General features: G+C 35.9%; 1 long non-coding RNA gene across 2 annotated transcripts in view; it reads left to right on the forward strand.

The window, feature by feature from the left end:
- Positions 1 to 3075: 3075 nt before the first annotated feature.
- The window catches only part of LOC136033276 (uncharacterized), a 106600-nt gene continuing 84196 nt past the window's right edge, over positions 3076 to 25479 (forward strand). Inside the window, exons 1-2 of one of the 2 annotated variants that reach the window (XR_010618898.1) lie at positions 3076 to 3153; positions 11625 to 11774. This is a non-coding gene — a long non-coding RNA (uncharacterized LOC136033276). The remainder of the gene's footprint in view (positions 3154 to 11624; positions 11775 to 25479) is intronic. The other variant, XR_010618899.1, reaches the window with a different exon arrangement.

Below are 25479 nucleotides of genomic sequence, written 5' to 3' on the forward strand. Positions count from 1 at the left end.
ATACTTTCTAGACCTTTTAACTACGCTAAACAAAATGACTATCTCAAAATTTTATCGGATGTGTTTGGGGATATGGGGCTAGTTGCCCTCCAATCATTTTTGAAATTTATAAGGGGTACTAGGCCCTTCAATTTCCAATCGAATGAGCCTTTTTTGAAGTTTCTGCGACAACAAATTGGTCATCTCAAAATTTCTACCATATACAATTCGGGAAAATGCAAGGTGATCGGGAGGGGGTATCCACCGTCCAATTTCGCTGAATCTTAAACAGGGCAATAGGACTTCTGGTTACGAATCCAATAATCCTCCTTCGAAGTTTATACAACCAACCTTTCAAGAGAAAACCTTATATAACCCCAGGGCACATCTTACAACCCTTACCCTGAGAGCTGTGGGGAGGGGATTTTATCCTCAAAGACCGTACATTTTACACCGATTTTGGGGGGGGGGGGTTCCTTGACATCCTCTGAAAAATTGTGAGATGCTAAATACTTAGAAACATTCAACTAAAATATTTCAAAAGAAGCAATATCTATTTTAAAGCGAACAGAAGGTATTTCGTATATTAGGGGCACTGCCTATGACCAAAAAGATTGAAAGTCAAATAGTCCCCTTTTCACACATATTTTCTCCCCCAAAATATCTGATAAATTTTTTAAATAGATGTTATTTTCAGCTTAGTTGTCAAGTCTTTAAGCTGTGCCTTTGGGAATCACATGACCCCTATCAATTCTTGTGTATTAAATAAAAAAAACGAGTTTTTTTAACTGAAAGTAAGGAGCGACATTAAAACTTAAAACGCACAGAAATTACTTCGTATATGAAAGAGGCTGCTTCCTCATCAACGCCCCGCTCTTTACGCTAAAGTTTGACTCTTTCTCTCAATTCTTCTTTTTAAAACAGTAAAAAACTTTAGCGTAAAGAGCGGGGCGTTGATGAGGAAGCAGCCTCTTTCATATACGAAGTAATTTCTGTGCGTTTTAAGTTTTAATGTCGCTCCTTACTTTCAGTTAAAATAACTCGTTTTTTTTATTTAATTTCTGAACGTTTTTGAATCAATGCATGTTTTGATTTTGGCTCTCCGCAGAGGAATAATCAAAACGAAATTTTGCATATTTTTTTTTTTTTGGGGGGGGGGGGCTAAATGGCTTTCTCATAATTTTGATCGAATGATTTTGAGAAAAAAAGAGCGGGGGCGAAGCCTAGTTGCCCTCCGATTTTTTGGTTAATTAAAAAGGCAACTAGAACTTTTAATTTTTTACGAATCTTTTTATTGGTAAAAGATTTACGTAACTTATAAATTAGCTTACGTCAAGAACTTTTGTATTCTCATGTTTTTATTACATATATGAGGGGATTCGCCCCATCGTCAGTACCTCGCTCTTTACACTAAAGCTTAAATTTTATCCCAATTCATTAAGAATGACCCCTGAATCACAAAAGCCGTAAAATAAATAGTTGAAATTACTAAAAATACTTTAGCGTAAAGAGCTAGGTATCATAAGGAGGTGAGCCCCTTATATGGGTAATAATTTCTGTTTGTTTTAAGTTTTATTGCTGTTCCTTATTTCCAGGTGAAAAAGCTTTTTCACATTTATTTTTTTTTTTTTTTTTAAATAATGCTAGCAAATCCTGCTCTCCCTTCATGGAAGTTTTCTTTTCCCATGACAAATTCTCGATGGAAAGTTCCCCCAGCATATCCCCCTCTTCTAAACCCCTCCCCCCAACCAAAAAAATCCTCCTGAAAACGCCTGTATACTTCCCAATAACCATTACTATATGTAAGCACAGGTCAAAGTTTGTAACTTATTGCCCCTCCCACGGGGACCGTGGGGGAGTAAGTCGTCCCCAAAGACATAGTTATAAGGTTTTTCAACTACGCTGAATAAAATGGCTATCTCAGAATTTTGATCTGTTGACTTTGTGAAAATAATTATCGTGGGAGGGGGCCTAGGTGCCCTCCAATTTTTTTGGTCACTTAAAAAGGGCACTAGAACTTTTCATTTCCGTTAGAATGAGCTCTCTTGCAACATTCTAGGACAACTGGGTCGATACGATCACCCCTGGGAAAAAAAAACAAAAAAAAAAAAAAAAACAAATAAACACGCATCCGTGATCTGCCTTCTGGCAAAAATGCAAAATTCCACATTTTTGTAGGTAGGAGCTCGAAACTTCTACAATAGGGTTCTCTGATACGCTGAATCCGATGGTGTGATTTTCGTTAAGATTCTATGACTTTTAGGGGGTGTTTCCCCCTATTTTCTAAAATAACGCAAATTTTCTCAGGCTCGTAACTTTTGATGGGTAAGACTAAACTTGATGAAACTTATATATTTAAAACCAGCATTAAAATGCGATTCTTTTGATATAGCTATTGGTATCAAAATTCCATTTTTTAGAGTTTTGGTTACTATTGAGCCGGGTCGCTCCTTACTACAGTTCGTTACCACGAACTGTTTGATAAGGCCATAGGCTATAAAATTTATCCATCGTTTACAAACATTGGTTGATTACATGTTTACAAACATTGGTTGAAGTATAATTGCCGTTGAATTATCCCATTGGTTTTTTTTAAGTCATTCATTTATTTTATTTTAAAACGAAAATTATAATTTCAATAAATACTTCTCCCCCAAAATATTTTATTTTTACGTCTCTGTTTACAATTTATTCATTAAAATTCAAATTTTCCTATTTTCCTTATTTTTATTTTATAAGTCAGGCTGGGATCGTGAAAAAGTTCTTAGAATGAAAATTGGTCCGTGAGCTAAAAAAAAATCTCGGAACCACTGCTCGAAACACTATTAAAAAATGACGTGATATCGAATGATAACACGTAACATTCGTGAAATTCAAAACTTCCTATTTTCCTTATTTGTAGTTTTTTAGTCAGGCTGGGATCGTGAAAAAGTTCTTAGAATGAAAATTGGTCCGTGAGCTAAAAAAAAATAAAAAATCTCGGAACCACTGCTCGAAACACTATTAAAAATTACGTGATATCAAATGATCTCGAATATTCCTCGGGTTTTTCTGTTCACAGCGCTACCTTTATTAAACATAGTTACCGCCGAGTGTTTCTAAAAGAAAAGAGCAGCAGACTTAGAACAACGCAGTGAACGAAGTAGCCTAGGATATATTATTTTATTTACAGAGGTTGCTAATGATATTTTTGGAATAGGCTGCTAATAGTTTTTTTTTAAACAGTCAATACAATATTCCTTGTTTGGCTAGAAGTCTAGAAAATAGGGTGTTTAAGAAGAAAGTAGCCTAGTTATTGTAAGGCTAACATATTTTTCCTGTGATTTTACGATAATTTGCCTTCAAATCTCATCCTAATGCCCAAATGCACAGCCCAAGCTGTTTATTTCCTATGCTATGGGTGTTATGGCTCTTGGTATTGTTAGAATTGATTCAATTTTCAGATAGAAGGGTTGAAATGTAACTGATACATTGTAAAATACCTAGAAAATGTAGAATCTCAGTAATGGGCCCTTTTAAAATTTGCTGCAAAATTCTATTTCTGAGCTAAATATGGCTAGACTTGCTTCAGCCTTGGGTTTTAGTCTACAGTTGGAAATGTTGAGAAAGAAGTAAGTAAAGAAAACAAGTTTTTCTTCATAATATGTAGGTAAATTGTAGTTTCCTCTATGACTTATTCCCTTATTTGCAAATATATGGGCCAAATTAGATTTCCCATGTATTTTCCTTGGATATGGGTTTTATGGTTATGGACCCTTGTTTCAACTTAACATCCACAAATTGTTACAACAATAACAAAACTATGAAACAGGAAAGTGTACTGGAAATATGTAATATATACTGTTTATTTTTAAATGGAGGAAGAGGGGGAGTAAACTATAGTAGTAGTACCCTCAAAGTAGGCTATATGAACTAAAATTTTTCATTAATGTAAAGTAATATTTTTTAAACATGTTTCCTTTTCAATAGCCTCAGTTGTTGGCTTACAGGTTACCAGTATAGTGTTAGACACATCTCTGTTTAAAAATGAAACAAATTAATTGGGTGCATAACCAAGGCTATTGAGAATGAAACCATTTACAGTTATGAAAACCACTTAAGAAATCCTGAAATACTTACTTATATCTTTGCTAAAAGTACTTTACAATACCTTACAACCCCCAAAATATATAGTTCAAATTCTTCAGTTCCCTTCTTTTTTTTCTGTTTTTTGATTAGACTGCCTTTTTGTTTACTGATTTAACACCATAAAAGCAACATTTGCAAAATAAAGGTAAGACAAATACATAGGGAACTTTTTTTTAGGGCCAAAGACACCCCAGGGCCAGGGGGTGACTTTATCCCAAACCTGTTTAACCCCTATTTTAAGGTGCATCTTGACTATAGGAGTAATATCAGTATTCCTAAGGGGTGCCCTTGGCCCACAAAATAGTTTAAAAAAAAACTTTCTTCATTAGACATTTTATTCTTCAAATATATAAAAAACCAAGCTACTGATATGGCACTTTCGAGAGATCAAAGCTCTGATCATGGGTGTATAACAATGTCTCGTTAAATATTCAAGAAACTCACTAGCTATGGTACTGGTACAGTATTGGAAGGTCTTCTAAAATCAACTTTGAGAATGAGAAGAACTCAACTTCAGCAACCACAAAAATCCTTCAGAAATCTGGGAATTCAAACACTAGTGATCTTGATGATGAACAAGTGTTAGACACTGCAGGTGGATTTAGTGGCTTTAGAAGATCAAGGTGTCTGTACCAGATCTCATCCACTTCTTCTGGCAACTTCTACTTCTTCACTCCAGCCATACCCATAGCTTTTATCTTTAGCCTTTTTTTCTTGGGATCAAGCTGAGGAACTTCTCCTGGGAACCTCTCTTCTTCATATTCAAACTGAACAAAATTGCCCAGTTTTAGATGATTGTAGATCTCAATTCCAGGCAGTCTCTTGCTCTCCTTCATCTTCAGACAAGCTTTCTGGTTCTGGTTCCTTGTTTCTTTTGTGAGCAATCTTCTTTCCTTTTTAGACTACATCTTTCTTTCTTTTCAGTCTGACTTGATCAGGGTGAACTCCTTCTTCAAGCATCCTTGTCTTGGCTTCCTCTGGTTCTGAAGTTTCAAAACAGAAGTCTTTGGCATAGTAACTTTTTCCAGCAGGAACATCAAGACATTTCTTTTTTGCTGTCCTCTTGGGTTTGTTGGTTCTGTGCATGTCAAGAACTGTCATATTGAGAACATCTACTGAACCTTCTGTTGATGATGCCAAAGGCAAACAACTGATAACCTTTGTTCTGTCCATAGGTATTATTCCACTTTTTGCAAAGCCAGAGATCAGGTCTTGTGCTCTATTTGCATCCATCAGTGAATCTGTCAGCTTCTTTAAAAGCCTAGGAAAATGCTCTTTAGGCAACAAAACTCCTTTTTGACTTTCACCATGTGTCTTGGATCTTGTCAGGATCTGCCTCCACTTCACTTTCATTGGCCAAAAGAAGGCCACATCAAGCAGCTGAGTAAGGTGAGTGGAGTTTGGGATCAATGCTACAAAGCTAATGTTTTCTTGTTCATACTGTTTGATAATGTCCACATCAAAATGCGAGGACAAATTGTTGCTGATTACCACCTTTTTCCCAGGGAGCTTCTTCAACCAGGGCAAATGACTGAGTGTGAACCAGTCATGAAAGGAAACAGCCTCAAACCAGCCAGACTTGGATTTGTTGAATCTACAACCTATAGACCCTCCTTGGACCCGCATATTCCACAATTTCTTACTTTTGTACACCACATAAGGAGGCACCACTTCCACTGCTGTGTTACCAGCAAACATTACAGAAATAGCATATTTTGTTGAGTTCAATATTCTCTCAGGGTACTTACTTCCACATTTTGTCACTACTTTTTTATTCCCTGGGTCATCTGTAAGGTTAGTTTCATTGTAGTTCAACACATTCTCAGGTGGTACTCCATCAACTTCCTGCTTCAAATGATTGAAGTATTTGTTAACTGCTTCTGCTCTGATAGCTGCTCTAGATTGTTAAATATTGCTGGTAAATCTCTCACTTAGGACTTAGTTCCTTGAAAGAAACAGCTGGAACCATTCATCCCCAGGAAGGTTGTTTGAGAATTTCACAACAGTTTGTCCATGACTGTTGAGATAAGACTGAACCAACTTCTTCTTTTCAAATCTGTCCAATGGGAAACCAAGCTCGGAGAGTTTAACTGCAGCATGTGCTATCAACCCCTCTTCCTCCTCACTCAGCACTGTGATACCCCCAGGGCTAAAAGGGTGAGAATTGGTGAGTTTGTTTTTCAAAGTGCTTCTGGGTATTTAGAATGTCTCCTCTGCCTCTCTTTGTATCATTCAACCACTTCTAATACCTGATAGAGCATCTTGCAATTTTTGGTCACTGTAGTCTCTGTACATTCGAGTCCCAGGTTCTCTTACGTATGATCTTGGCATCTTCACATTTGTTTGAATCTGAAAAAAAAAGTTAGTGTTGACTGATCATGAAAAACAGTAGTTGAATCGCCTTCTTCTTTGCTAAAATGTTTGGGTAAATTTCACCCTATATTTTTTTTTTGGTCTGGTTTCTGGGAAATTTGATGTTTAACTGCTCATTGGTGTCATTGAAGAGAATGTGACATGGCATTGTAGTCACTGTTGATTTCTCTGTGTACCTGTAAAAAAAGCAAATTTAAAGCTTTTATCCAGTGCTTCTCACCAGCCAAATTTTCAGAAAGTTTAAAATTTACAGGAAAGTCCTTTGTGCATATATTTATTTTTCAGAGGTGTACTTCATGATCTGCTACTCAGTGCTTAAACCCATTCTTTTCCATGATAGAATTTGTTCAATCTGTGAAAAAGGAATGCATAATCCATTACCTGTGAAAAAAAACGGCAATCCTTATTAAAACTTTTAATCCAGGCTTGGGCCAAAGTCACACACTTGGGCAAAGTAACCCCATTTTATGGCAATGGTGAAAGGGTAATTCTTTCACCATTACTTTGAGTAGGTCTTCATGTTTTAGTTTTTTGTGTTTGTCTCGAAGTTTTTTTTTATATTATCTTTGGTTTTTGTCAGTAGTTTTTATCTTAATATTGTGCATTGAGGATGGTCTAGTGGAGGTTTTGACTGAAATATTTACATTGTTATCTATGCTTTCACTGGCTTGTATTATTGTTGTTTCTCACTTCTTTACTGTTTTTTTTCCATTGTATAGCTACTTTATTCCACCTCTGCCTAATTTGTAAATATATGGCCCAAATTAAACATTTTTAGGTCATTTTCGTTTTTTATATTTTATCAATGCTTCTTTGCTGATAGATCTATTTTTAGGAAAGAATGACATAATTAGAAAAAAATACATAGGAAATATAAACTTGGGAATATATTTGTCTATCTAAGGGAGGAGTAGAGGGTAAATTGAAGCGATTTTGGGAATGGTTTAAGTATGTCAGCTTAGAAAAAAGCTGTTCTCAGAATTTTATAGTTTTTCCTTTGAACCGACCTAATTATATGCTAATGCCCTTTAAAAGTAAGGCAACTATTTTTAAATACTATCATTCATAAAAGTGTACTACCTTTTTTTAATACCACTTTTCCATTTGATGTTCAGATATACACCCCAAATATATATTCTCATTGAATTTTTTATCATAAAACTTTTGTTTCTGCTGCTTGGTTACTGTTAATTTAACAAGAAGAAAGATATAAGCTTCAGAAAAGTCATTTGTAACATTCTATCTTGGGTATTGCCTTGGATAACTTTCTGCATTTTGGTAATTATACTAACAAAAGTAGCAGCAAATTAGAGCAATTATTTTTGTATATTTAAGTCTATTTTTGCTTGGCCAGGTCTAATCTCAGATAGATATCTTGATTTTAAAAATGTTTTTTCAATGTATTGACAACAGGCTTCTAATCTCAAACATAAATAGTTGAGATTGGTTAATGTGTAAGACTAGACTAGTTGGAAATAACCAACTACAATCTTGGAAAACTAAAATTATATACATACTGCACAGATTTTAACAAATTCAATGATGAAGCAGTCTACTTCTTAGATAGTATGTTAGAAAGTTTACAAGGATTTAACTGTTGAACTATCCAACTAATCTTTTGTTTAGGATTGAACAGTATTTTCCAAGATTAGACTAAAGCTTGAAATGTAGGGGAGAGTGGGGCAGGCTGGTCACATTTTTGGTTTGGCAGACTGTGTGGCCAAAGTGTGCAAGCTAGGAAAGTGATTCTAGTGTCAAAAGATACAGCATTTCCTGTTCAACGTCCACAATTTTTCTTAGATTTAATCTACCGTTATTTTCTCTTCAGTAACATTTTTAACAGATGAGGTCGAAAGTGACCAATGTGCCCTGTAGGGGGGTAGGTTGTTCACACTGTTAATAGTCTCTTTATTACTTCTAACACCGGATACAATTGTAGTACTATTATTGTTTCGATTATATTTTACATAAAATGCAACATTTAACTAGTAATTTTGCATTAGATACAAAAAACAAACATTTTATTCAACCGAATATTTACTCAAATTAACGTCAAAGACTAGTGCTTTTGCAGCACGTTCGGTCCCCCCAGAGATTCTGGGAACTGGAAGCTTCATAACAATGTCACTTTGAGGAACTAGTGATTCGTCAGCTACTTCAGGAAAAACAAATTTCCAGGAGGGAGATTTCCTCTGAAGGAAGTTGACTACATATCCTTCACTGGTGTCTTCCTTGACTTCACCGGCAAAATACTTTTTCACTCTCTTGCCTAAAAACTCCACCAGGATAAAGTCACCAACACTGACTTCATCTTTTTCAGTTGTACAGTCATCCATATCAACATCAAGGTCGGAATCGTCGTCAAAGACCATCTTATTTTCACTATCTGAGCTGAAATTGTCTGCTTTGACAAAAAGTGTCTTATGTGGCATTTCTTTTGCAGTGTTCTTACCGGATTTACTAGTTTTTTTTTTCTCCTCAGTTTCTCCTTTGCGTTTCTTCTTAGCTGACAGTTCTTCAATTAAAGCGTTTTTTACTGGTGTGTCAGTAAGAACCTGAGACCTTCCCTTCTTCCGTTTAATCGTATCACCCTTTTTTGGTGGTGCTTTTGGGTAAGGTCTTACTACTTCTGGTCTAAGTGCAGCAGACGTTGATCCCACAAGGGCTTGAAGATCAGCTGAACTTGGTTCTGACTGTGATTGACTTCCACTATCTTGTCCAACAAACATCTCTGATCCTGCTCGTTGCGCAATACCAGATGGATCAAGTCTGTCAGTAACCTCTGCGGCAAGAAATTCCTCATCCGTGAACACAAAACGATCACAAGGCCAAATTCCGGCAACCCTGAATCCAGATGTGATATTTGTTAAAGTCAATGCACGAGGAAAGGCAGTTCCAACTAGCTCTGCTACATTGTAAATAGAAATGGATTTTCCTGGATTCTTTGTCATCCACATGTTGCAGGCAGCATTATAGTATGCCTTGAATGGTCCGTAACAACTCTGATCTAGCGGCCGCAGTTTATGGCTTGTGTGTGGCGGGAAGGTTAATGCAATGATGTGGGACTTCTTCATCAGTTCAAGCAACTCAATGGTAACATGGCTAGTGTGGTTGTCCATCAGAAGTAGCACTGGCCTTTCAACGCTAGGCTTGCTGTGGCGGATGAAATGTTCAAGAAAAACAACAAAGTTCTCTCCAGTCATCCATCCCGAGGGATGAGCAACGCCCACACTCCCAGGTGGAGATCCCTTCATCATGTGAGGAAGATACTTTACCCTTGGAAAAATCATGAATTGTGGGATGGCAATTCCTTGAGCAGACACAGCTGTGCACATTGTAACTAGCACCCCTCTTTCTCCTGATGTAATTCTTCCAACTTGCTTCTTTCCTTTCTCAGCCACTATTTTTCTTGGATTTTGAACAGTAGTGGGGTCAGTTTTGTCTAAATTTCATACATCACAAGCCGAAAAACTGTATTTGTGCAGCAATGACTCGTATGTGTCAAAAAAAGCATTGACTACAGGTCTGTTAAAGGCAGTAGCTCTTGCAATACTTGTTGCTTCTGGAGATTGTAGAGAAAGTGTTGGGTTGCAGCGTAAAAAGGCCCAGAGCCAGTCCTTTCCAGCTGTTTTTGCTTCTTCCCAGTGATGAATATCCTTACCCAGTTTCTCAGCAAAATCAAACGCTAATTTTCTGACCTCCCTTGTCGAAAGTCCATGATGAAGTTGTGATGCTCTAATAAGATAATTTTCAAGGCTTTTCTCCTCTTCAGCCGTAAATATTTTGCGCGTTTTGTACCGTGGGATGAAATTTTCCAGTGGTACTTCACTGACATCATTTGTACTTGTGCCAACTTCTGTTAAGAACTTCTGAGTGTAGCGCTTAAGAGTCGATCGGGGGATATGCATCTCACAGGCTACAGTAGCAAACTTTCCTCCTTCCAGTATTTTTTGCACACCTTGTCTTATAACCTCAGGAGGAATGGTCCCATTTTCTGTTTTTCTCTTGTATGTTCTCATTTTTGTTAAATCTCACCTACAATAACAAAAAATGAAGAATATTCAAAGAAAATATAAATAACATTTTCTTTCACACTGTGGGGCAGGTTGGACAGTGCGTCTTCAAAGTGACCAACCTGCCCCATAAAAAAGTGACCAACCTGCCCCACAGAGGAAAGCTAAACAAAAACATGGCTACTTTAAAAACTGTTAAAGTTAAGAATTCAGATCCAAGCCTAAAATGGAGCCAATCACCTGGCTTTCCTGCGATAAAAATCTTATTGTAATTACTCTTCTCGTTTTCTCTCAAAATGACACTATGTCTACCTTGATTTTTCATAAAAACTTACCGAAAAAACAAAATTTGTCCGCCACTTTTTTCACAAAGATGCTATAGCCACCATATTTTCATGGCATGCTTATGATGCAATTTCTCACATTCAGTAGCAGTTACAAAATTTTTTGGCAATAGATGGCAGACCAATTCCCAAGTGTTCAACCTGCCCCACTGGCCAACATGCCCCACTCTCCCCTACATCTTAGAATAAGCTCCAATATTGAATATCAAAATTTTAGGGGCTATTATATTGTAGACAATCACATTCTCATGAACAAAATTCAGAAAAATTATTAAACTATCTAGTACAACAGTTCAAAATAGGGATGATTACTGTTATACTTTTGTCATGGAAAGGCAGTATGGTCTTCGAAGTTAACTATCTAGTTCTTGGTGTTATAAGAAATTTTACACCCAGATTGGTAGAAATAAGGATAGATGGTATCCTAGACTAGGTAAATTAAATAAAGAAAAAGAAACAGTAATGGCTACAGACTACTGCAATTTTATAGGTATTACAACTATAGTTATAACCAATTGCGACAAGCTTGAAAGCTTACCGTATTTGGTATTAATAAATAAATAAATACAGTATTTAGTTGTACATGGCCCACCTTTGCAGTGTTCACATTACAATAAAGCAGCTAATCCAATAGATTTTGTTGTTGTAAACCAAAGACTGTTAGGATCAATACAAGATACAAGGGCATATAGGAGTACTGTTATTAATGATAAAAGTAAAGATCACTGTCTAGTAGGGTTTATGGCTAATTCACTGCTGAAATTAAAGAAAAATAACTACATTTCAGGAAGGTATGCTTTTAGTAAACTTCATGATGATAATTCGAGAGAAAATTTCCAAGAACAGTTGAATACCAAACTCGATAGTTTGAAACTTGACAGTGTAGAAGATGGATGGAATAATTTTTGGAAAGTCATATGTAAAGTTGCTGATAAAGGTACTTTTTTTTTTAACTTCAGTTTATATTATGTGCTCAGTCTCATTGAGAGACAGTTTTTGGTCTTGCTTCAATTTTTTGCCCAAATTGACAAAATTCTTGCCCTGATGCTTTAAAAGAAAAAGGCTTTTGCCAGCTTTGCCTCTTACTCAGACTATCAGTCTTGGGTTTTTCTTCAATTAGCCATGTCTCTTAACTCTTTTATTTTAAGACCACCAGCTTGATTTTAATTCTAAAATCTAACTCTTTTAAATTCGTCTAAAGATGTAAATCTATCAGAGGTGAGAAAGAAAAAAATTACAACAGTAAATTCGTTTTTTATGGGCTTCTGTCAATTAAATATAGAATATTAACTTAATTCAGGAAGGTTTAGATTTCTTATTTTAAATTATGTTATGAAAGAGAGAGAAGAAGAAGAGGTTTTATAGTAAAACAACGAAAAGAAACCCATCAATTAAATTATATTTAAAACAAAATTACAATTTAATATAGCTTTTTGAACAAAATTGAATATTTAAACATAATTCTAAACAAAGCAAAAATTTACAACTGAAATCAAATTCAAAAACATTAATTTTTTCTTGATTCCAGTATGAGGCACTAAAATTTTGACAACAGAAGCCTTACTTGTAATTTATAAGTTTGAAGGGCCATTGGAAAAAATGGATGTACTAATATCAATGATATTGTTTTTATGGCGATTGGTATTAACCAAGTGACATGTAGCAATTGCAAATTCTGTCTCTCTGTCCTGGTTTTGCTACTTCAGGCACTTCCAGGCAAGCTAGGACAATGAAACTTGGCAGGCGCATCAGGGACCGGATATACTAATATCAATGATATTGTTTTTATGACGATTGGTACTAACCAAGTGACATGTAGCAATTGCAAATTCTATCTGTCTATCTGTCTGTCTGTCTGTCTGTCCTGGTTTTGCTACTTCAGGCACTTCCAGGCAAGCTAGGACAATGAAACTTGTTAGGTGCATCAGGGACCGGACCAGATTAAATTAGAAATAGTCATTTTCCCGATTTGACCATCAAGGGGGGGGGGCAGTTAATTTGGAAAAAATAAAAAAAATGAAGTATTTTTAACTTATTAACGGATGATGGGATCTTAATGAAATTGGATGTTTGGAAAGATATCGTGTCTCAGAGCTCTCATTTTAAATCCCGACCAGATCCGGTGACATTGGGGGGAGTTGGTGGGGGGACCTCAAATCTCGGAAAACGCTAGAGTGGAGGGATCGAAACGAAACTTGGTGGGAAAAATAAGCATAAGTCCTAGATACGTTATTGACATAACTGGAACAGATCTGCTCTGTTTGGGGGAGTTGGGGCGGTGGTGGTTAATTCTGAAAAATTAGAAAAATCAGGTATTTTTAACTTATGAAGAAGTGATCGGATCTTAATGAAATGTGAATTCTGGAAGGATATCGTGTCTCAGAGATATTATTTTAAATCCCGATCGGATCTGATGACATTGGGGGGAATGGAGGGGGAGGACCTAAAATTGTGGAAAACGCTTAGAGTGGAGGGATCGGGATGAAACTTGGTGGGAAAACTAAGCACAAGTCCTAGATACATGATTGACATAACCGGAATGGATATGCTCTCTTTAGGGGAGTGGGGGGGGGGGTTAATTAAAGAAATTATAAAAATGAGGTATTTTTAACTTACAAAGGAGTGACAGGATCTGAATGACGTTTGATGTTTGGAAGGAAATCATGTCTCAGAGCTCTTATATTAAATATTGACCTTACCCGGTGAAGAGGAAGTTGGGGGAGGGGAACCTAAAATCTTGGAAAATGCTTAGAGTGGAGGGATGGGGATGAAACTCGGTGGGAAAAATAAGCACAAGTCCTAGATACAGGATTGACATAACCGGAACGGATCTGCTCTCTTTGGGGGAGCTGGGGGGGGGGTTAATTCTAAAAAAATAGAAAAAATGAGGTATTTTTAACTTGTGAAAGAGTGATCGTATCTTAATGAAATTTCATATATAGAAGGACCTCGAAACTCAGATCTCGTATTTTTATCCCGAGCGGGACCAGTGTCATTAGGGGGGGGGACCAAAAATTTTGGAAAACACTTAAAGTGGAGAGATCAGGATGAAACTTGGTTGAAAGAATAAGCACTTATTTTAATTATTTATTTTGAACTTGCGAGTGGGTGGTCGGATCTTAATGAATTTTGATATTTAGAAGGACCTTGTGACTCAGAGCTCACATTTTATATCCCGACCGGCATTAAGCTTCTGATTTTCCTTATAAAGCAATCCATTGATTCTTAGAACTTTGCTAGAGCTCACGCCATATGAGCTCTTAGCTCTTGGCTCTTCCGACCTCGTCACAAGTGCCATATGAGCTCTTACCTCTTGTTACTTGATAAATTTTTAAGATCTGCGTTTTCCCAGTTTGGAGCAACTGTCAAAAGTTGCCATGAGAGCCTGGCTGGTGTTGGTCATGACCAGAAGAAAACATGAGGGTGGCAAAAATCTGTAATCAGTGTTCTTGCTGTTACCTAACCGGTGTAATTAAAGCTGAAATAGGTCCTAATGAAAGGTATAAATACGTCTGGGAAAGCTTAGCTTTAAATAAAGAAGAAACAAGGTAGTTCTGCCATTTGGGCGATGGGGGTGGAGAGGTGAACATCAAATAATGAAAGGTATAACACATGTGAAATGTATAGAAGGAGTACCAAAAAGTAAAAATTTAAATGAACAATATACGGTAGCAATTTAAGAAGGAATGTCAGAAAGCTACCCCGAGCTGGAGGCATGGGAATTTAGATTGTAAAAATAAGTTATGATACTGAAAAACAAACAGTAGCTGGTACAAAGGAACGACAAAATTTTCTGGGAGAGACGGGGGTATTTTTAGCTGAAGGGAAAGGAAACAAAAATAAGTAACAAAAGAAGCAGATCCAAGATCTAAGAGGGGCCTAAGAGAGTCCCCCTGATAAGGTTGATGCAAAAATATGCATAGAAAAGGGATGTCAATTTTAATAAGATTAAGAAAAGCCTGAAGACTGGGGAGGGGGGGGGGCTTAAGAAAATAAATAAATATCAAACCAAAATGCTCAGAAGTTTGAATTTTTTACGTATAATCAAGACATATGGAAGGGTTCATTCTAGGAAGTAGTTCTATTATAAAAAATAAATCATTAGACAGATCCAGAACCCTTTTCTGGTATTTCACTTGGAGTAATTTAAAACCAACGTTTTTGAAACATAATAACAATTCTGTTTAGTAAGTAAAGTATACTACATAAGAGAAAATATTGATGGACGGATCAGGAGGTCCTCCCAGTGGAGAGGGACATGGACAAGAATATGTTAGTCTAAGAATACGCAAGTGCCTCACATTTTGGGCCCATAAATACTTATTAATTCAGGGTTATAGGTTTTATATTGTTTGATCCTATCCGGATTTTGTCTAATAGCTTTGGCAATTTGGTTTAATTTGATGTGACGTACAAAAATCAATAAAATTCTAGTAATTTGAGTTTTACTCTCATTATATCCTGGGCTCAAAGTAAAGCTCCTATGATGTTATAACACTCTAGGTCACGGACATCTCGAATCCCCCCCCTCTCAAAATTGATATCCGAAAGATTGCACCTAAGGTTGTTTATTCCCCAGTAAACGTTTTGGTTTCTTAGCCAACCTCATCGAAGTTTCAAAACTATCCCATACTATTTAATGTTGCTGTTCTTAATTTGAAGAAATGGTTGGATCCACTATCTAAGAGGTAAGATGTGCCTTAACAACCAAACCCTGTGGACCAAACACCTTTGATGCAAACTCTGTTTTGTGGAAAATCTTTTCCGTAAGAGAATTCCTCTGGAAAACCCCGCCCTTTCACTAGAAATTCCCTTTGGGACCCTGATCTCTACGGACTATTCCCTCTGCAGAAAATCACTGAAAGAAATTTATAACATTAATTTATTTCTTTTAAATCTTTTCTTTGTTTTTTTTTGTGGTTGGGATTTGAGCTCTATTATTGGGTTGAGAAACAGAATATTTTAATTGATTTGCTTGTTAATTTGAAATGAGGGATTTTGGCCAATCGTCCGTGTGAGCTTTCAAAAGACTCCTATATAAAGAAAAATATAAAAAACAATTGGTTTTTCGGTTTCCTTTCTGATAATTAAACTAAATAGAAAATTTACTAAAATACTAAATAAATATTTTTCAAAAGTAAGATCCAAATAAACGCAAGTATCTTCTATTCTATCTCTTACACTATCCCTCTGTTTTTCCCTCTATTCCAAGCCTCCTCATCTGCCTGGTTCCCCTTTCATTTACCACCTCCTATTAGTAAATTTATTTCTTGACCTTTTTACGTGGGTGCACCTCTTCGTTCTGGACAATGCTTTCATATTCCCTTTGACAGAGATAAGTCTAGTTTTATCTGATCTTTTAAAGTTGTCAAAGTTTGTTTTTTTTACGTCTGGTTTTATATTCATAACTGCCAACTATTTTATAGTCTGAGAAATCACTCTTTATTTAAAAAAAAAAAGTTCGCAGTCTTTAAATTGTGATAAATTGTATCATAGCTTCACATATCTCAATCCGGTGTATTATAAGATCTTCAAAGGAAACATCCCTGCCATACAATTTACAAGGTATTTTAAAGTTCATTTTTTCAGCCACGGTTCTCATGGGAGTAAGGTCCACAGAATCATTCCCATACGCAGAAAGTTGCAGAAAAAAGGCTCTGTAAAAAAAAAAAAAAAAAAAGAAATATTAACGTAGGAAAAACCAGATTATGACTCAGTGAAACTTACGTTTAAAATACCCAGTTCAAAATTAATATACCAGAAAGTATTGCTTAACCTGGTTAATTGTCCAATTTTAGTAAAAATGATGTTTTGAAATAATAAGACTCTTAGGGGCGTTTTATACTTTCACTTAACGAGATCTGTAATTACTTAAATGGGTCGGTAGTGTAATATCTATTTTGTCAGAGTTTGTTGTCAGAGTTTTTGTTGTAACTCTTTACAACACAAGTGGTTCTAACATTTTTCAAAATAATAAGAAATCTATTGCATATATACAATTCAGTGTGTATATTTGCACACTAAGGGGGGAGGGGGGTTGTAAAGGCATTTCTTTGGTTAATGAATTACTTAAAGTATGCTAGTTTTCAAAATAAAACTTCCTACCCTGTCAGTGTACTCCCTTCTCATGATAAACCCATTTATTGCTTTAATAGCATATTTTCTGTTATTTTTTCCCCATTATTTTTCCATTTTTTCCGCTTGTGTTAATTAGCCTCGAATATATCCAGTTTAAAATGAGCGACTGTGATGAATATTTGCACCAAAAAAAAACTTTCAAATGTGTAAAAAATTTGAATAGTAATCCTACACGGAGTGTAGCTCATGTGTATGTAATGCTTTTTCATTCGATTTGGGTAAATATTTTACCTATGATAAACTTGAATTTCCACTTTTTGCTGTGTCTGATTTTTGCAAGCAGAAACTCGTATGCTCCACAGACAAAATATAGATGAAAAGTTTTGCTAAAATGATCTATAAGTGGAACAGGAGGTATAGGCATACCGCTGTTTAGCAACGTCCACATTTTTCTCTTTGATATTGCCTTTGATAACACATGTCTAAATTGATATGGGAAGTTCTAGTTTTCTTTTTAAGAGTCAAAAAGTGATCGGAGGGCAACTAGTCCCCCCCCTCTCCAACATCCTTCTCCCCGAATATATCTGATCAAATTTTTCAAATAGCTTTTTTATAGTCCACCTGTCATTTAACATTGCCTCTGGGGTAGACACAGCCCCTCAGAGCTATGGGGAAAGGATTATAAGTGGTGCCCTTGGGACATGTAAGGTTATTATGGAAGGGGTGGTCTTATCAACTCAGCAGGAGGCTCATTTTATTGAAAATGGAAAGTTCTAATTTTATTTTGAACAATTAAATTTGATTGGTGGGCTATATGCCTCCCACGCTCCCCCCTCAAGTAATCCATGTGTCATATAACCCTCGCCACATATTGCTTGAGTTTCAAGTTGTGCTCTGCGTGCCTATAAGGTTATTGTGGAAGAAGTGGTCATATCAGCTTTCGAGGATACTCATTTGATTGAAAAATTAAAACTCTATATTTCTTTTTAAGAATCAAAAATGATTTGAGGGCAACAAGCCTCTGGAGGTGGGGGCTAGGGTCGTAAGTTGTGTCCTGGGGGTATTTAAGGTTATTTTTGAAGAAATGGTTATATCAGCTTTGGAAGAGGCTGATTTGATTGGATTTTAAAGGCTCTAGTTTTCTTTTTGAGAGTCAGAAGTGATCAGAAGGCAACTAGCCTTCCCCCCTAATGGATTGCCCCTCCAAATTAACAGATCCAAACTATGAGAGAGCCCTTTTGTGCAAATTTGTCCAGGTGTCTTAACAATGCCTCTGGGTTCGACACCTCTCCCCCTCGTCCCCCAGATCTTAGGGGGAAGGGCTGTAAATTGTCCCCTGAGCGCATATAAGGTTATTATGGAAGTCATTATTATCAAATAATGTGAAATCTAAAATTGGTGGCACATATTAACCCTTTAAAAATGTATTAATTCTATCATTAGTTATATCATTCCACTTTACATTATTTTCGTAGGGGAAAGAAATTTTTCATGGTACACTCATTCTTTGACTTTTTGTTTTTTTATTCAAACTTTTTAAAAATAAAATTGTCAGTTATTAGCGCCCTTGTCATATTACCCTCCTTCCCCTAAGATTTTGCTCTAGATCTAACTTCTCAAATATATACTCTTTTTTTTCAATATTCAACACAGACACTCATACTAAACTGGATATATTTGTAGCCACTTAGCACAACCGCAATTACAACGGACTAAACAATGAAAAAAAATAATAAAAGAAAAATGTTTAATATAGGCAATAAATGGTCAGGAGAAGGGGGTACACTGTCAGCGTAACGACTATTATGTTGAACAAATATTATATTAACGACTATTATTGAAAACAAGTATAGACTAAGGAAATCATTAACAACAGAAATGAAGTTTACAACCCTTTCCTCCTTAATGTGAAAATATATACTCTGAATACTATAGATTTTGTATTATTTTGAAAAACCGTTAGAACAATTTGTGTTGTAAAGTATTCAAGTTCAAGTTTTTTTTTCTTCCTCAAGTTCAAGTTTTTTTTTTTCTTCCTCAAGTTCAAGTTTTTATTTCAACATTCACAAATAAATAAATAAAATACAACACCTTTGCGCTTGGGAAAACCTATGAGGGTTTGTATTCGCGCGAAAGTCCACATATCTACTTACCTATAATAACAAATCCGATCTCTCTTACTCATTAATACACAACTCTCCCTCCCCCTTTCATTCCTCCCAACCCCACCTTACCCTCCTACCCAGCATTAACTCTTAACACCTTAACTCTAGCCCACCTGTACTTCCCTACCCCACCCTTACCTCCCTAGCCCCACCCTTACCTCCCGAACCCACCCTTCTTCACCTAATCACCCTACCATCCATAGTAGAATTCCACATTTATCCCCCAAAAAATAATCTTTTAATTTCTTTTTAAACAGAGGTACGTGTTCCGCCGCCCTAATGCTCACTGGTAGTTCATTCCCTACACTTGTACCCAGGTGTTTAATTGAGAATGAAGACCGGGTACAATGACGTAAATCCTCAACGATATAACTACTATGCCTTGTTCCATAATTATGCAGATCACTATTTGTTTGGTAAAAAACTCTTAAAGACATCCGGGGCTAGGCCATTCATACACTGAAACACAAATACATCAGCCTGGTAATCTCTTATCTGACCGATATTAAGGAGCTTCAGCGACGTAAAGCAAGCACAGGTGTCATGCACATCCTGGACATATCTACCTATTGTTCTAACAGCTTTATTTTGTAGAATTTGCAGTTCTATAGTTGGATAAGAAGTTACTGCTCCATATGAGGCAGCCGTAGGAGATATATGGATAAACCAACGTATAATATATAGTTAGAAATATCCTCTGTGGGAGAAAGTGCTGCAGACGACGAAGTATGCCAACCCCACGGGCGATGATCAACTTGCTGAATTAGTTTACCACATAAAGTTACGAGTCCATACACATCTAGCGGTGTACCAACTCTGCAGAACGTCATTAAAAATGTCTTGCGCACATTTACGCACAGTAGACTTAATGAGGTAAAGACCTCTAGCCTCTCCAGTGCAAGATTCGCTTTTCTCACCAGCTCCTCCACAGATGAGGCAAACACAGTTAAAACGGTATCATCAGCAAACGAGGTAAGACACACATCTTTCAGGTAAAAACGCAGGAGATCAACATGGATAAGGTAAAGAAGCGGACCCAGCACTGAACCTTTTGGTACTCCGCAAATCACTGGAAATGCTGCTGAGTTCACATCACTCAAGACTACTTTAAGAGATCTTCCTGTTAGATAGCTTTCAAACCATTTCAGGCACTTTCCTCGGACACCTAATGACTACAACCGACTTATTAGCGTTTGAAAATCAACTGTATCGAATGCTTTACGAATATCAATAAATATAGACAATGGTGTTTCACCTCTATTTATACCACTATTCACTGATTCCACGAGATGTTGCAGAGCATTCGTCATCGAGTGCCCTTTGCAAAATCCGAATTGGGTCTCACTCAGTAAACTATTAGACTGTAGGAAGCCATATAGACGATTATGAACCACTTTTTCTAGTAGTTTAGAAAACAATGGAAGAATAGAAATAGGTCTCCAATTCTCAATTTCCTTTTTAGGGTCACCTTTATGAAGTGGTATCACTTTCGCAACTTTTAGCTGATCAGGAAAACTGCCCTTTTCAAGTGACAGATTAATGATGAAGAGCAGGCATGGTAGTATATCATGCATTATTGCTTTAAACGCTCGAAGAGATAAACCGTCTACTCCAGCAGAATTTGATTTAAGAGATTTAACTATTTTAAGTAGTTCATCACGTGTACACGGATCAAACGCTAATTCAAAACTCTCACCTCTTTTATCACATATGATATGTTCTTGAACCTGTTGACATCTGTTTTTTACACTATTTTGCACTTCACAACCAATATTAGAGAAAAAACTACCAAATTTATTTACAATTCCACTCTTATCTTCACGGGCAAAGCCCTCAAGTTGTACTTCATCCCCGCCAGTATCAGCATTCCCACCAGTCACTTCTTTAATCAGTTTCCAGTTTTCTTTCATATTTCCTTTACTATTTGAAAACTTTAAATCATAATATTCAGCCATAGCTTTGCGACGTAATTTGTTCACTAAATTGCGTTGCTTTTTAAACAATTGAAACGAAGCATCACTTTTATCATCTAGATATACTTGATAAAGCTCAATCCTTCGCTTCCTCTCTTCCAGTATTTCACTTGTTATCCATGGCTTACGGGGTTCCTGTTACACGGGGGTTCCATTACCTTAATGGGACACTCGGTATCATAAATAGGTAAAATAATAGTCATTAGATTATCAAATGCTCTCGTAGGGGATTCTTCTTCAGAAAATACAGGGGTCCAATCGATGACACTAACTTCCTTCACAAACTTTTGAAGATTCTCTTTTTTCATCAATCTTGTCTTTATTTTCTTTTTATTGGATCTACCTAACTGACACTTCAAAACACCAACCAAAGGAAGATGGTCAGAACCAGGAAAAGTCACATCAGCATAACAAAGCTTCAAATCAGCAGAACGAACGAAAATGTTATCTATTAGGGTTGAACTCTGTCCAGTTATTCTTGTAGGTACACTCACAAGCGGGTATAGATCATTCGATATCATAAAATTTAAAAAATCAACATTATGACTAGATAAATCCAACAGGTTAAAGTTAAAATCACCCATAACAATATGACTTGCTCCAGACGGTACTTTCGATATCAGCTGACTCATTCCTCCCACGAAATCATCCAAGTGAGCACTGGGCGGATTATACACCATATAAATTATATTCTTTTTCCCATCAAATTTAATTTCAATTGAAAAAACTTCAACCTTACCTTCCATCCATATACTAACATCATCCCTTTCCTGATAATTCAACCCATTCTTTACAAGAAAACCAACACCACCACGACCCATCAATACTCGGTTCTTGATACGAAAATCATAACCTGGAAATGAATACAGAGAGATCGACTGGTTTGAGCTAAGAAATGTTTCACATAATCCAATGATATCAAGAGAAGAAGAAAATTGATCAATTAATTCTAAAATATCTAGGTAACTCGTAGTTACGTGGACATTCCAAGAACATAGTCGCATACTCCTTTCATTTATGTCTTGATTATATGGTAGCCGAATATAATCACTTTCCCTCATATGCTTTACCTCAACACTCGTTATACCATCATCATCAGCAATACCTTTCGATAAATAATCCTGAAGAATAAAACGATCTTGATCAGACGTTACCATTTTTCACATAAAAAAGTGACACTTCAGAAAAAAAACAGAGGAAGACGAGCAAACAGGGAAGACAGATAAATCATGGGGATAAGAAATGTTAATAATGAATCTAAATAATAAATTAAACATAAATATGCATAAAAAAAATGCTAAAAACAATACCATTAAAAAATAATAATAGAAAAGAAATAAAGAAGAATGGAAGGAAAACAATTTTAAAACGCATAAATCAAAAATACTATATAAGGTCATCAATAGACCAGATCCGCCTAATCGGAGCAGTATCGGTTACGTGCACAAAAATACGGCCTTGATCGGACCACACACTGCGAATTCCAAACTTATCTTTTGAAGCACTCTTTCGTTTAGTAAGATTCTCGGCAACAAACAATCCTGAGCCAATAAGCTGCTTCTTTGCTTTAAATACATGGCGGGCTGTTTCTTTTGGTCCAAACTAAACGAGGACAGGGGCAACTTTATCTGGTCTTTGTGCAATATTTGAACCAACACTAAATCGCTTTACACTAACTATGTCTGAAACCGCAATATTAGTTAGGCCCATCTTTACAAACAATACGTGTTTTATAGCATCACCAACACTTTGTGAAGAAATCTGTTTGACACCGTTGAATAGCAGGGAATTACTTCTCCCTTCCTGCTCTATGCCATCTAATTTCAGCTCAAGCTGATTAACACGGTTTTGTAATAATTCAATCATATGACTACAGGTTTTTAGATGTTTTTCTATTATTTCAAATTTGGGCTGAATTCAATGTGTACTGCATCATAAATTTCAGAAACCATCGTTTCAACTGGAAAATTAGCATGAATATTAGCTGTAGTTTGGGATGTCAAATCTTTAAGCTTTTCATCAATTTTTTCTTGATTTCTTCAGTTATATTTTGCTTTGTAGCCGCAAGTTCATTCTCTGTAGTGGCCACTAGGCTACGAAGATTAGGAGTAGAATCCGAAAGCTGGCTATCCGTTACCAAATATTGCCCTTTCTTTAGAAACTGCCGGTAAATATCAGGATGATTTTTTAGCTCATCAAACGCATGATTTACACCCTTAGTTTTCTTTGTTGATGCTTGCTTCTCATTATCATTAAAACTAAGAAGATTATCGACTGATACATGCTGACGATCGTGTTTTTTGCCGTAGCAAAAAACAACAAATTTGCAGTCTCCGGTATTCGTCGTCATTACCTCTAGGATTCGAATTGGCCACAGGGGATAGCACGCAAATTTGGCTAGGAATAACTCACCGATTTTAATGTTTGCAGGATTCATGCCTTATAAATGAAAGATTATAAAGTGAAAGAAACTTATCTTTCTGTGAGGGCCGAGCCTCACTAATGTATCCAAGTGAACAATCAGTCCAAACTGTGCGAGATCGGCCCAACTGCTAATCCTTCTTGACACTAAACAGCGTAATTAACGCGCAGGCAAATTATATCCAATTTTCTCTACACACCACACTTGGCCATCGTATCTAATTTTCTCAATTCAAAACGCCAAAAATCTGATTGTGTGATAAATTCAAGTGTCAGATTGCACAATTTCTGTAGTCACTGAATTAATTCATGGTTAAGGAATCAAGTTCAAACAATTCAAAAGTTCAAACAGGTGTAATCCCTTTGAGAGCTAGTTCAACAAAATTTGTGACAAAATAGATGTAACGAAAGCAAACCATATAACTAATAACTGATCTCCTAAAGTTAAGGCTTAAAACACCCCTTAGAGTCTCATTATTTCAAAATATCATTTTTACTAAAATAGGACAATTAACCAAGCTTAGTAATACTTTCTGGTACATTATTTTGATCTGAATATTTTAACCTTAAATTTCAATGAGTCAAAATCTGATTTTTCCTACATTAATTTCTGTTTTTTTTTTTTTTTTTTTTTTTTTTTTTTTTTTTTTTTTTTTTTTTTTTTTTTTTTTTTTTTTTTTTACAGAGCCTTTTTTCTTGATGGGATCATTCCAAATCCCACAGAATAGTATCGATCCCTGTCTCTGAAATTTTGTGTGTAAGTGACTGGCTCTGTGGACCTCGCTCCAATAAGAACCTTGACTGAAAAAATATGATGCCATGTAAATTGTATGCTTGTGATGTTTTCTTTGAAGTAACAGTTCACCCGGGCGATTAATAGACGCAAAATCTTCTAATACTCCCAATTGATTAAGATATGTGAAGTTGTGATACACATTATCATAACTTAACGTCTGCGAACTGTTTTTGGAAATAAAGAGTGATTTCTTAGAGTGAATAACATAGTTTACTGCTATAAATATAAAAACAAATGGGAAAATACTTTGACAACTTCTAAAGAAGAGATAAAACTACACCTATCTCTGTCATAGGCAATTGTGCAGAACTAATGAGGGCATTGTGCAGAACTAAGAGATGGGCCCAAGTGAAAGGTTAAGAAATAAATTTACTAATAGAGGCTTTAAATCAAAGGGGAAGGGGAATGAGGTGGAGAGGGGGCAAGGGATGGAGGGATAATGTAAGAGATATAATAGAAGATATTTGATATTTTTTGGGTCTCGCTTTTGTAAAATATACCTTTAGCATTCTGGTGTTATTTACTCTTTAGTTAATTTATCGTAAAGGAAACCAAACCATTAATTTACGTGTATTCTTTTATATCTAGGAGTTTTTTGAAAGCTCCCGTGAATGATTAGCCAAAATTTCGTATTTCAAATCAACAAGCAAATTAATTTAAACAATCTGTTTCTCAGCCTATTAGGGGAAGTATAAACCCAACCACATAGCTCAAAGAAAAGAATTAAAAGAAACAAATTAATAAATTTTCTTTAAGTAATTTTCTGCGGAGGGAATATTCTGTAGATGAAGGAGGGTCCCAAGTGGAATTTTTCGTAAAGGGATGGATTTTTTTCCAGTGGAATTATCTAACGGAGAAGATTTTCCACAAAAGAGAGTTTGCTTCAAAAGTTAATTTTTTATTTTTTATTATTAGTTGTTTTTTTTACTCTAACTATTGGCTGGTGCAGATTCTTGTCAAAATATCTGTTTTTATACTCTCTCTTCGTTTGCCCATTGGCTAGAAATATCCGTCAATTTCTAGATAATAATTCTTTGTTTGTTGTCGTACGTCATAGATTTTTTTTTAGTTAAAAAAACAAACATTTTTTGTGCAAAAACCTTGTATTTCTACAAGTGCATGCATTTCTTATGAAATTAAAGTCTACGCACTGCAATTTGACGCATGTCTCTACCTAAATTAGGATGGTGAAATTCTTTTTTTTTTAAA

Source organism: Artemia franciscana, chromosome 11, assembly GCF_032884065.1.
Source record: "Artemia franciscana chromosome 11, ASM3288406v1, whole genome shotgun sequence".
Lineage (NCBI taxonomy): Eukaryota > Metazoa > Arthropoda > Branchiopoda > Anostraca > Artemiidae > Artemia > Artemia franciscana.